Below are 10,913 nucleotides of genomic sequence, written 5' to 3' on the forward strand. Positions count from 1 at the left end.
TTTTCAGCTTGTTTAACCAAAACATAACTTTATTATGCTTGCTCGAAGAGACCAGAAACAAGTCCAAACTCCTGACACACATCAGCATGGTTTCAGGATCATCAGTCCAGCATGGTGTTATTCAGCAAGGTGGAGGTTTCCCGCCGACTCGCACATGGACCCGCAGAAGTCAAGAGGTTCAGTCATGAATCGGTGATAAGTATTGTCAGTGCTTAGCCATCTCCATGTGAAGTCTTCAGGAGCAATGCTTTTGCTTCCAGGTCTCCGGAGCAATGGAGGGAGCGTTTACTTGGACCTCTGCCTCATCTTTCTCCTTTTACGCTTCAGTCTAAATAAAAGTAGAGGGCATGTTAAGCTGTAGTCATAGAAATCAAAGATAAACAGATGCTGCTCTGGGGCACCTACAGAAATGTGCCTTTAAGCACACCATGCATCCTGATGTCAGTTTGCAAGAGACTGATCAACCAGTTGAGGTTCCAGGAAGTCTGTAGGTCAATAGGCCAAGATTTTTTTTTTTTTTTTTTAAACAAGACATGGCTTTCATAAATATGTTTGCTATATACATCCTTACACCACTACATTGCATGCTGCTTCAAGACTTCCTGCTATGATCTCATCTTCATGAAGATTTCAGGGCATAAGAATGAGTTTATCATTTAGAATCATGCGCAAGCGTGTATTTGTGCAAATCACAATATTAAACTATTGCACACAATGCTCACCACACTAATTAAGAGCAACCAGGGCAAAACAAATGATACAACCTACATACTGCCAACAGCAACACTCTGTTCCTTCCTCATGAAGCTAAAGCCCCAAGGGATCACGTGTAGCGTTAGCACAATGCATTGTCATCAGCACAATCACCAGCTCTGCTCAGGCAGGCTTTTAATGCACCAACCTTAGTAACCAAACATGCAGAGTAATACATATATTCATATACATACCTGCGCATACGCTTCTTCCTCCACTGTAACAGAAAAAAAAAAAAAGATCAGCAATGTATAATTCCCCCATTCAGATAACGTTTTGGGCACATTGAGGTAAAATTACATTACGGTCCTAACATGCGGTAGTGCGACACTTATGAGTTAAAATAAAGGGGAAGCAGCTCTGCCGGAATGCGGCCCATCGCTAAATAATCAGGAGCCAGAAACACATTTAATGGCCGCCCCATAACGCGCATTGTAAGAAAGCCTCTTTACAAACCCCATAAGCGGCGCCTGGGATATTAGTGCAGGGGCAAAGCAATGCGGCACCAGTGAAACACGGATCACATCGAGAAATAGCGTGGGAAATAACACGCCTAAACCGTGCGCCAGGCCTCACCCACAACCAACCTTTAACATAGAGGGGGGAAAAAAAAACAACTCTTACCTTGGCTCTCATCTTGAGAAGAAAGGCCTGCGGATAAAGAAGAGAGGGACGTTAGGAAACCGTGCAGATGACCACAACAAAGACGGGATGGAAACGGATTGTAGACGAGGCCGAACACCACCGTGAGCTCTCAATCGCTTACCTTCCTAAGATGGCACCAATGACAAGAGAACGTTCCTTCGCCGACTGGTCGCTTTTAAAGGCAGGAGCGTGATGTCACATCCGGTAAAGATTAATAGGCTTCGCAAACATTACTGGGAGTTGTAGTTGTCAGCTTCTGCCGCCATTTTATGAGCAGTGATTCTCGTTTCTTCAGGTGCAGCAACCTTGTTTGTAATATAGATAAGCCAGTCGCACAGTTTGCCCCTACTGTACACGAAATTCCGACTGCTATTTTTTAACATCAATCCAGTCCTACTCCAATAATAATTTAATTTTTCATACAGTCACTATTTTCATGCAGGTTTTGTCTAATTTTACCTTAAATGCCATTGAAGTTAAAAAAAGGTACAAAACATTATTAAAATTCCAGTCAGGTGACATTTTGTACATTTTTTGTATATATGGGCCTGCAGAACTGGTGATCAGTCAGCAGGGTCCTGACTCAGAGGTCCAAGCAGAGTCTCATTTTTGCTCGTAGTAGTGTCAGCAATGACAATGCTGCCAAATGGCGGCTAAGGCACTGATTGTGATTTAAGTGGATCTGGCATTTGTGCCAAGCTCCTTTAAACTGTCAGCAGGTTGGTGCTGACAGAAGACTCCATATGTCATATAATTATGCCTGGGAACTATCTGGCTGCGGCTGATGACCTGGAGAAACTGAGTTTCTTGTGGATTCTCCTGTAGAAACCCAGAGAGTTTCCAGTTACGCCTATATATATAGTTTTCATACCCTGGCAGAAATTGTGAAATGTTGGTATTGATTTAGAAAATATGACTTATCATGTATAACAAACTGTCTTTTATTTAAGGCTACTGATCATATGAAGCCATTTATTATCACATTGTTGGTTGGCTCCTTTTTAAATCATAATAACGGATATCACCCAAATGGCCCTGATCAAAAGTTTACATACCCTTGAATGTTTGCCCTTGGTACAGACACACAAGGTAACACATAAAGGTTAAAATGGCAATTAAAGGTTAATTTACCACTCATGTGGCTTTTTAAAATTGCATTTAGTGTCTGTGTATAAATAGTCAATAAGTTTGTTAGCTCACATATGGATGCACTGAGCAGGATAGATACTGAACCATGGGGAGCAGAAAAGAACTGTCAAAAGACTTGTGTAACAAGATAATGGCACTTTATGAAGATGGAAAAGGCTATAAAAAGATATCCAAAGTATTAAAAATGCCAGTCAATACTGTTCAATCACTTATTAAGAAGTGACAAATTTGGGGATCTCGATACCAAGCCAAGGTCTGGGAGACCAAGAAAGATTTCAACCACAACTGTCAGAAGAATTGTTAGGGATAGAAGGAAAAACCCACAGGTAACCCCATGAGTTGGGTGACCACATTTATTTCTGTCATTCAGAGACACATTATGAATTGGAGAGAGATTACACACATAGGTGTATATCATGTATATATTACATACACACATAAAATACATTTTATATTATATATATGTCACATACACAAAATACATTTGGGGAACCATGTTGATTTCTGATTTAATAATATATATTATAAATACATAAAATCAGTACCAGACATTAGCAAACTCAGAGGATTAACCAGTAATGTTGCCAGACATTATACACACTTAATCACACACATACCTGGTGCTGGCAGCAGTTGACACTGAGCTTAATGTGAAAGAGGACTCAGCCTATCAGTAGAGGCTTCTGCACTCAGCAATCGGGAGAGTTAAGAAGTCTCTCCTGATTGGCTTAGACCTCCTTCACTCAGAATTCTCATTCCCGTTGCGGGACTGTAGCGGGCAATCCAGAACATGTGGTCACCCTAAAGGCAGGAGAAATGTGGTTGTTTCAAGGAGTACAATATGACTATACTTGAACAATAATGAACTGCATGGTCAAGTTGCCAAAAAGAGGCCTTTACTGTGCCAATGCCACAGAAAAGCCTGGTTGCAATATGCCCGACAACACCTTGACACGCCTTACAGCTTTTGGTACACCGTAATTTGGAGTGACAAGACCACAATAGAGCTTTATTGTCACAACCACAAGGGCTATGTTTGGAGAGGGGTCAGCAAGGCCTATATAGAAAAGAATACCATCCCCACTGTGAAGCATGATTATGGCTGACTAATGTTGTGGGGGTATGAGCTCTAAAGGCTTGTAAAAATTGATGGGAAGATGCAAAATTTGATGGGAAGATCAGAAAATACTGGCAGACAATTTGCATTCCTCTGCACAAAAGCTGTGCATGGGACTTTCTTGGACTCTCCACCACAATAGTGACTCTAAGCACAAGGCCAAGTTGACTCTCTAGTGGTCGCAGCTTTGCATGACCTGGAGGCATTTTGCCATGACGAATGGACAGCTATACCACCTGCAAGGATTTGGGTCCTCATAGACAACTATTACAAAAGACTGTACACTGTCATTAATGTTATACGCAGTATTAAGAACTAAGGGTATGCAGACTTTTGTACAGGGGTCATTTCATTATTTTCTTTGTTGCCATGTTTTGTTTTATGATTAGCCCCCAGGCAAACCTATGAATAAGGGTGGAATCACTGTTTTGCAGTACCATATTCCAGGATCTGTAAATTCAAACCAAAAGTAAGATGTGTGTGTGTGAAAAAAAATTACTACTATAAAGTTTGACAAAGGCTAGTAGTAGGATTAGTGCATGGAAAGAGTTAAAATACAAGCATTTGAAATACCCTGGAGTGTTGAGTTTTAAAAAAAAAAATGTAAATTGAACTAATCGACTTCAAAGATGTCCCAAATAGGAAATGGGTGTAGAATGACCATATGTAGAATAATTACATATGCTACTTGTACTTATTGCTCTATAACTTTCAAAAAACATTGGGCATTTCTAAACTCAGGACAATTAAAAGAAAAGAAACAATATATAACTTGTGTGGGTACATTAAATGAGAAAGAAGAACATTACAGCTAAACATGAGCACGGCAGAAATGTTCCAAAGGGGTTAAAGTGCTGTAAATAAGGTAAGAGAACGAAGCTCCGTATAGGAGATGCTGATATGACTTGGCCTGCAAGTCGTTTATTTACAGCACTATAATGTAAGCAGATATTTGTTTTTATTATATTAATTCAACAGTAACTGATATCAGGATTTTCCTTTCCTCCTCTTGTGGATCCTTCTGGGAGACCTGTACATGCAAACATAGTTGGTATACTCATACATGCATTAAGAAGAGACACCACAAACATTGGGATGAACTATATCTTCATGCATATGAGCAGTGGGCTGCTCCTATACCAGGCAAGCATTCCATCTGTCCGCTGTTATATACATACACTGATCAGCCATAACATTATGTCCACTGACAGGTAAAGCGAATAACATTGATAATCTTGGTATCACGGCACCTATCAGTGGGTGGGATATACCGTACTTACCGGCGTATTACACGCACCGGCGTATAACACGCACCCTCGCCGGGAGACGCGGCTGCAGATCGTGCAGCACAGAAAGTTATCGGCGTATAACACGCAGGTAGGGTTTAAACTTATTTTTTTAGATATAAAAGTGCGTGTTATACGCCGATAAATACGGTATTAGGTAACAAGTGAACGTTTCGTCCTCAAAGTTGATGTGTTAGAAGCAGAAGAAATGTGCAATAGTACAGATCTTAGTGACTTTGACAAGGACCAAATTGTCATGGCTTTGCCATTGCCAAAACTATAGATCTTGTGGGGTTTTCCCAGTCTGCAGTGGTTGGTATCTATCAAAAGTAGTCCAAGTAAGGAAAAACAGTGAACTGGCGACAGGGTCATGGTCGGCCAAGGCTCGTTGATGCATGAAGGCTGGCCTGTGAGGTCAAAACCAACAGATGAGCTACTATAGCTCAAATTGCTGAAAACCATAATGCTGGTTTTGATAGAAAGGTGCCAGAACACACAGTGCATCGCAGTTTGTTGCGTATGGGGCTGCGTAGCTGACCCCTGTCCACTGCCAAAAGCGCCTGCAATGGGCACATGAGCATAAGAACTGGCCCACGGAGCAATGGAGGAAGGCCACCTGGTCTGATGAATCAAGTGTTTATTTTACATCACGCGGATGGCTGTGTGTGTGTGCGTCGCTCACCTGGATATACAACATGCATATATATTTATAATATAGCTATTATTTGGAAATTAAAAACCTAACACATCCTATAGTGAGTTATCTGTTTTTTTATGTATTAACACTGAATAAGATCGCCTAAGAACTAAAGGATTCAACATTTAAAGGGGAAGTAATCCCTTTAATAATTATAGGCAATCATACTTCTTCTTTTGTGTGTGCAGCACTAGACCTTGGTCACTATTGTACACATTCAAATTCAGGCACTGTGTGGGAAGTGTTATTGTGATTAATTTTTGGCATACTTTTAAATTTGTTTGTGCTTGAGAGCACCTTCTTTTCTTTGTAGACAGGGTTTCCAGATGTTTTGCCCAAGCTCTTTTGAAGGACAAAGAAATACACAACATTGAGAACATCAGACGATGTTCAGCAGTGCCATCAGCTCAGCGTTGGCGGAAAACAGTGGGAAAACAGAAGGCTTTCTGCCAAAATGCCATACCTCCCGATCAAGGGAGGAGGTATGGCAGAATGGGTGCAGAAAAATGGCAGCAGGTGTTCTAGTGCTGGAGAGTGGTATAGGAATAAGTGTTTGCATGCAACAGGGAAGCATGGTGTAGGCTCCTTGCAAGTTGGGAATTAATGGTCTTAATGCTGAGAAGTACAAACAGATACAGTGAAGGAAAACATGTTTTGATCCCCTGCTGATTTTGCATGTTTTCCCACTGACAAAGACATGGTCAGTCTATAATTTTAATGGTAGGTTTATTTGAACAGTGAAAGACAAAATAAAAAAATCCAGAATAACAAATTTCAAATAAGTTATAAATTGATTTGCATTTTACACCGTGAAATAAGTATTTGATCCCCTATCAATCAGCAACAGTTGGTGCGAATCCATGTGATTATTCGCAAATGGAAGAAACGCTAAATAACAGTCTCCCTCAGTCTGGGGCTCCATGCAAGATCTCACCTTCTGGAGTTTCATGACTATGAGAACGGCAAGAAATCAGCCCAGAACTACACAGGAGGATCTTGTCAATGATCTCAAGGCAGCTGGGACCATAGTCACCAAGAAAACAATTGGTAACACACTACTCCATGAAGGACTGAAATCCTGCAGCACCTGCAAGGTCCCCCTGCTCAAGAATGTATAGGCCCGTCTGAAGTTTGCCAGTGAACATCTGAGTGATTCAGAGGAGACCAAAATCAAGCTATTTGGCATCAACTAGCCGTGTTTAGAGGAGGAATACTGCCTATGACCCCAAGAACACCATCCCCACCATCAAACATGGAGGTGGAAACATTATGCTTTGGGAGTGTTTTTCTGCTAAGGGGACAGCACAACTTCATTGCTGTAACGGGTTCACCAAGAGAACTCCCAGAGATCACCCAGTATCCTCCTGTTGTCCCCGGAAGAGGAGCAGGCTCGGTTGGGGAGATCAAGGCTCTCCCTCTAACCGTCTTAAAGACAATCAAGGGAGTGGGAGGTCTGTTAATGTGGACCTCCGATCCTGCTCCCTTGCGATGTGCGCGGCAACTGATGCTGTGCGTCGGGATTTTATGTCATATCCCGGCGCACAACACTTAAGCCACGCCTACCACCTTCCACACTGCAGCGGGACAGGACACAGAAGAAGAAGAAGAGGAAGAACGAAGAGGAAGAGCAAAAGTGACAGTGATGGATGTTATGCAGTAGTTTAAACTGGATGTTTTTGAATGAGTGCGTGTGTGTGTGATCACATGGATGTGTAAGTAGGGTGGAATAGTATAGCATAGGGAGGCTGTAATCAGATTCCCATCATGCCCAGGTTCCAGCATGAGAGGAGTGTGATTGCTGTTTTACCAGTAAATGTTAATTCATGTAAACTATTTTTTTTAATAAAAGCTATCATTGAGAAAAATATTGTTTTTAATTCCCTTTATTTTCCAACCTGCCACCCAGTTATGCACATCTGCCCCCAGACTTGTCACTGTGCCCCATGATATGCCTTTTAACCCTCTAAATGCCACTGTGCCCCATGATATGCCTTTTAACCCTCTATATGCCACTGTGCCCCATGATATGCCTTTTGACCCCCTATGTGCCACTCTGCTTCCAGAAATGCCTTATACCCCTATATGCCACTCTGGCATTTAGGGGGTTAAAAGGCATATAATGGGGCAGAGTGGCTCAGCAGTGGAGCAGCGGGCACCAGCGAGCGGCTTTTAAACGTTGTCTTTTTTTTTATGCGGAGGAGAGAGAGGGGCGCCTAGCAACCGCTCGGCACCCCTCATTCTCCCCCGCATCAAAAAAAGACTGCGTTTAAAAGCCGCTTGCTGGTGCCTGCTGCTTCACTGCTGAGCGCCGTAATACGTCATATTACGGCGCTCAGCAGTGAAGCAGCGGGCACTGCAACAGTGCTGGAAGACAGAAGCCTCGTGCTCCCATCGCTGGACCTCAAGGTGAGAGAACTACAAAGGGGGAGAGGGTAGATAGTGAGTAGGGGGAGGGAGAGGGGTTAGAAAGTGATAAGGGAGGGAGAGGGGTTAGAAAGCGATAAGGGAGGGATAGGGGTTAGAAAGCGATAAGGGAGGGAGAGGGGTTAGAAAGTGATAAGGGAAGGAGAGGGGTTAGAATGTGATAAGGGAAGGAGAGGTAGATATAAGTAAAGAGTGTGAATTAATGTGTGGATGCATTGAGTGAATGAGGGAGAGCATGAGTTGATTTGTGAATGAGTTGTCTGTATGAGGGAGAGCATGAGTTAATATGTGGATGAGTTGTCTGTATGAGGGAGAGCATGAGTTAATATGTGGATGAGTTGTCTGAGGGAGAGCATGAGTTGTCTGAATGAGGGAGAGCATGAGTTAATATGTGGATGAATTATCTGAATGAGGGAGAGCATGAGTTGTCTGAATGAGGGAGAGCATGAGTTAATATGTGGATGAGTTGTCTGAATGAGGGAGAACATGAGTTAATGTGTGGATGAATTGTCTGAATGAGGGAGGGCATGAGTTAATGTGTGGATGAGTTGTCTGAATGAGAGTGAGCATGAGTTAATGTGTGGATGAGTTGTCTGAATTAAAGTGTGAATTAGTGAGTGACTGTAAAAGTGTTTGTGTGTATCATAGATGTATAATTGTGGAAGGGCAAAGATGGCACTAGCAGGAGGTTTGAGCCTTGGGGACCAAGATGGCACAGGCAGGGTGTATATGGGACCAAGATGGCACAGGCTGGACTGTTTTGGGACAAAGTTGACTTGTGCTGGGCTATTTCGGGATAAAGATGGCAAATCTTATGTGTGTAATCTGGGTGCTGGCCAGGTTCTATGTGGGCAGTGTGGACGCCAGGGCTGGCTTTGGGGTGTGCAACCTGTGATCTATGCCTGTAATTTAGGGGGTTTTAAATATACCTTTAATGCCGTGTTTTTATGTGAATTCCAATTGATCTATCCCTGCAAAGCTGGGTTTTTGTGTTATTCTGTAGATCCATATCTGCTATGCTATGTTTCCATACATTATACATGTATACTTGTAAATACAGGGTTAATATGTCTTATTCAGTTGATTAATACCTGCAATAGGATTTCCATGTATTTGATCTATACCTGTGATGCTACATTTCATATATTGTTATTGTATACCTGCAAATACAGGATTTGTATGTCTGATTCTGTTTATTTGATATATACCTTCAGTGCTGAGATCACAAGTGAATTTCAATTGATCTGGGTTTGTGTGTTGATCTATACCTGCTATCGGCAGCAGGGTCTAATATTTATATACTTATATATATAGGGGCTAGTAAATTGGTTTTAGATATTTGGACAGGGGCGCAATTTCAGTGCTAGCCATAGGTGCTATTTTCAGTAGATACGCCTCTGCCTTCTGCCCGTGGGTGAGTACCAGCATACACCGATCAACCATAACATTATGACCACCTGCCTTATATTGTGTAGGTCATCCTTTTGCAGCCAAAACAGCCCTGACCTATCGAGGCCTAGACTCCACTAGACCTTTGAAGGTGTGCTGTTGTATCTGGCAGCAAGATGTTGGCAGCAGATCCTTTAAGTCCTGTAAGTTGTGAGGTGGGGCACATTTTAAAGTAACATCCACATGAATGGCAGAACCCAAAGTTTCTCAGCAGAAGATTGCCCAAGGCAACACACATCCATGTAATGTAAAAGAAAATGTGATTCATCAGAACAGGCCACCTTCTTCCATTGTTCTTTGGTCCAGTTCTTATGCTCGCACAGCCATTGTAGACACTTTCAGCAGTGGACAAGGGTCAGCATGTACACCCTGACTGATCTGCAGCTATGTAGCCTGAAACACAACAAAGCGAATCACTATGTGTTCTGACACCTTTCTATCCGAACCAGCATTAACTTTTTCAGCAATTTGAGCTACAGTAGCTATTCCGCTGGCTTTGACCACACAGGCCAACCTTCACCCCCCACGTGCAACAACTAATCGCCAAGTTCATTAGTGAACTTGATTAGTTGAATTAGTCTGATTATAAGATCCAGATCCTCTGCAGCGCTGTAGGGGACCTGATTCCTCCTCTCTGGCAGCCTGTGACACGTCTGTGCGACATGTGAAGACAACCTCCGCTTCCGCCTGGCACTTCCATGATGGAGCGCCGGCGTGACATGACCTTTCGGTGCTTCCAGGCAGCAGTAGAGGTTGTCTACGGCATCACACACCGTCCACCGGCTGCCCCCACTAGACACCAGGGACAATAATAGTTAGTTGCGGCTCTACCCATGACCCTGTCACTAGTTCACCTTTTTTCCTTCCTTGGACCACTGCAGACAGGGAACTGTAGTTCTGGAGATGCTTTGACACAGTCATCTAGCCATCACAATTTGGCCCTTGTGAAAGTCGCTCAGATCCTTACACCTTTTCCTGCTTCTAACACATCAACTCTGAGGATGAAATGTTCACTTGTTGCCCAATATATCCCTCCCACTGATACCAAGATTATCAGTGTTATTCCCTGTCAGTGGTCATAATGTTATGGCTGTTCAGTGTGTTTATGTATATTATACATATATTTACACACATACACACTTCACTTATCCACTGTACATTCTCACACAAGACTCCCGGTATTCCAAATGGATAGTATTAGACAGATATACACCAGCCATCCACAAATTACTACAGAAGGTTTTCAAAAGTGTAGCACCAGTCAGTTTACCATTTTATTTGGGAAAAAAAATAGTACAGATCACAAACGTTTTTGTGACATCACTTGCAGGCATTTCCCCCCCCCCAAGACATGTTCCATATAGCAAAAAGTAGAAAATGAAAGTTATATTTT

The 10,913-nt window shown here is 42.5% G+C and overlaps 1 long non-coding RNA gene across 1 annotated transcript; it reads right to left on the reverse strand.

The window, feature by feature from the left end:
* LOC128475203 (uncharacterized) lies at positions 1 to 1,634 on the reverse strand. Its single transcript, XR_008346468.1, has 4 exons — positions 1,520 to 1,634; positions 1,378 to 1,404; positions 948 to 970; positions 1 to 328 (listed from the first exon to the last, which is right to left on the reverse strand). It is a non-coding gene; the product is annotated as an uncharacterized LOC128475203 (long non-coding RNA).
* Between the last annotated feature and the right edge of the window lie 9,279 nt (positions 1,635 to 10,913).

Source organism: Spea bombifrons, chromosome 2 (genome assembly GCF_027358695.1).
Source record: "Spea bombifrons isolate aSpeBom1 chromosome 2, aSpeBom1.2.pri, whole genome shotgun sequence".
NCBI lineage: Eukaryota > Metazoa > Chordata > Amphibia > Anura > Pelobatidae > Spea > Spea bombifrons.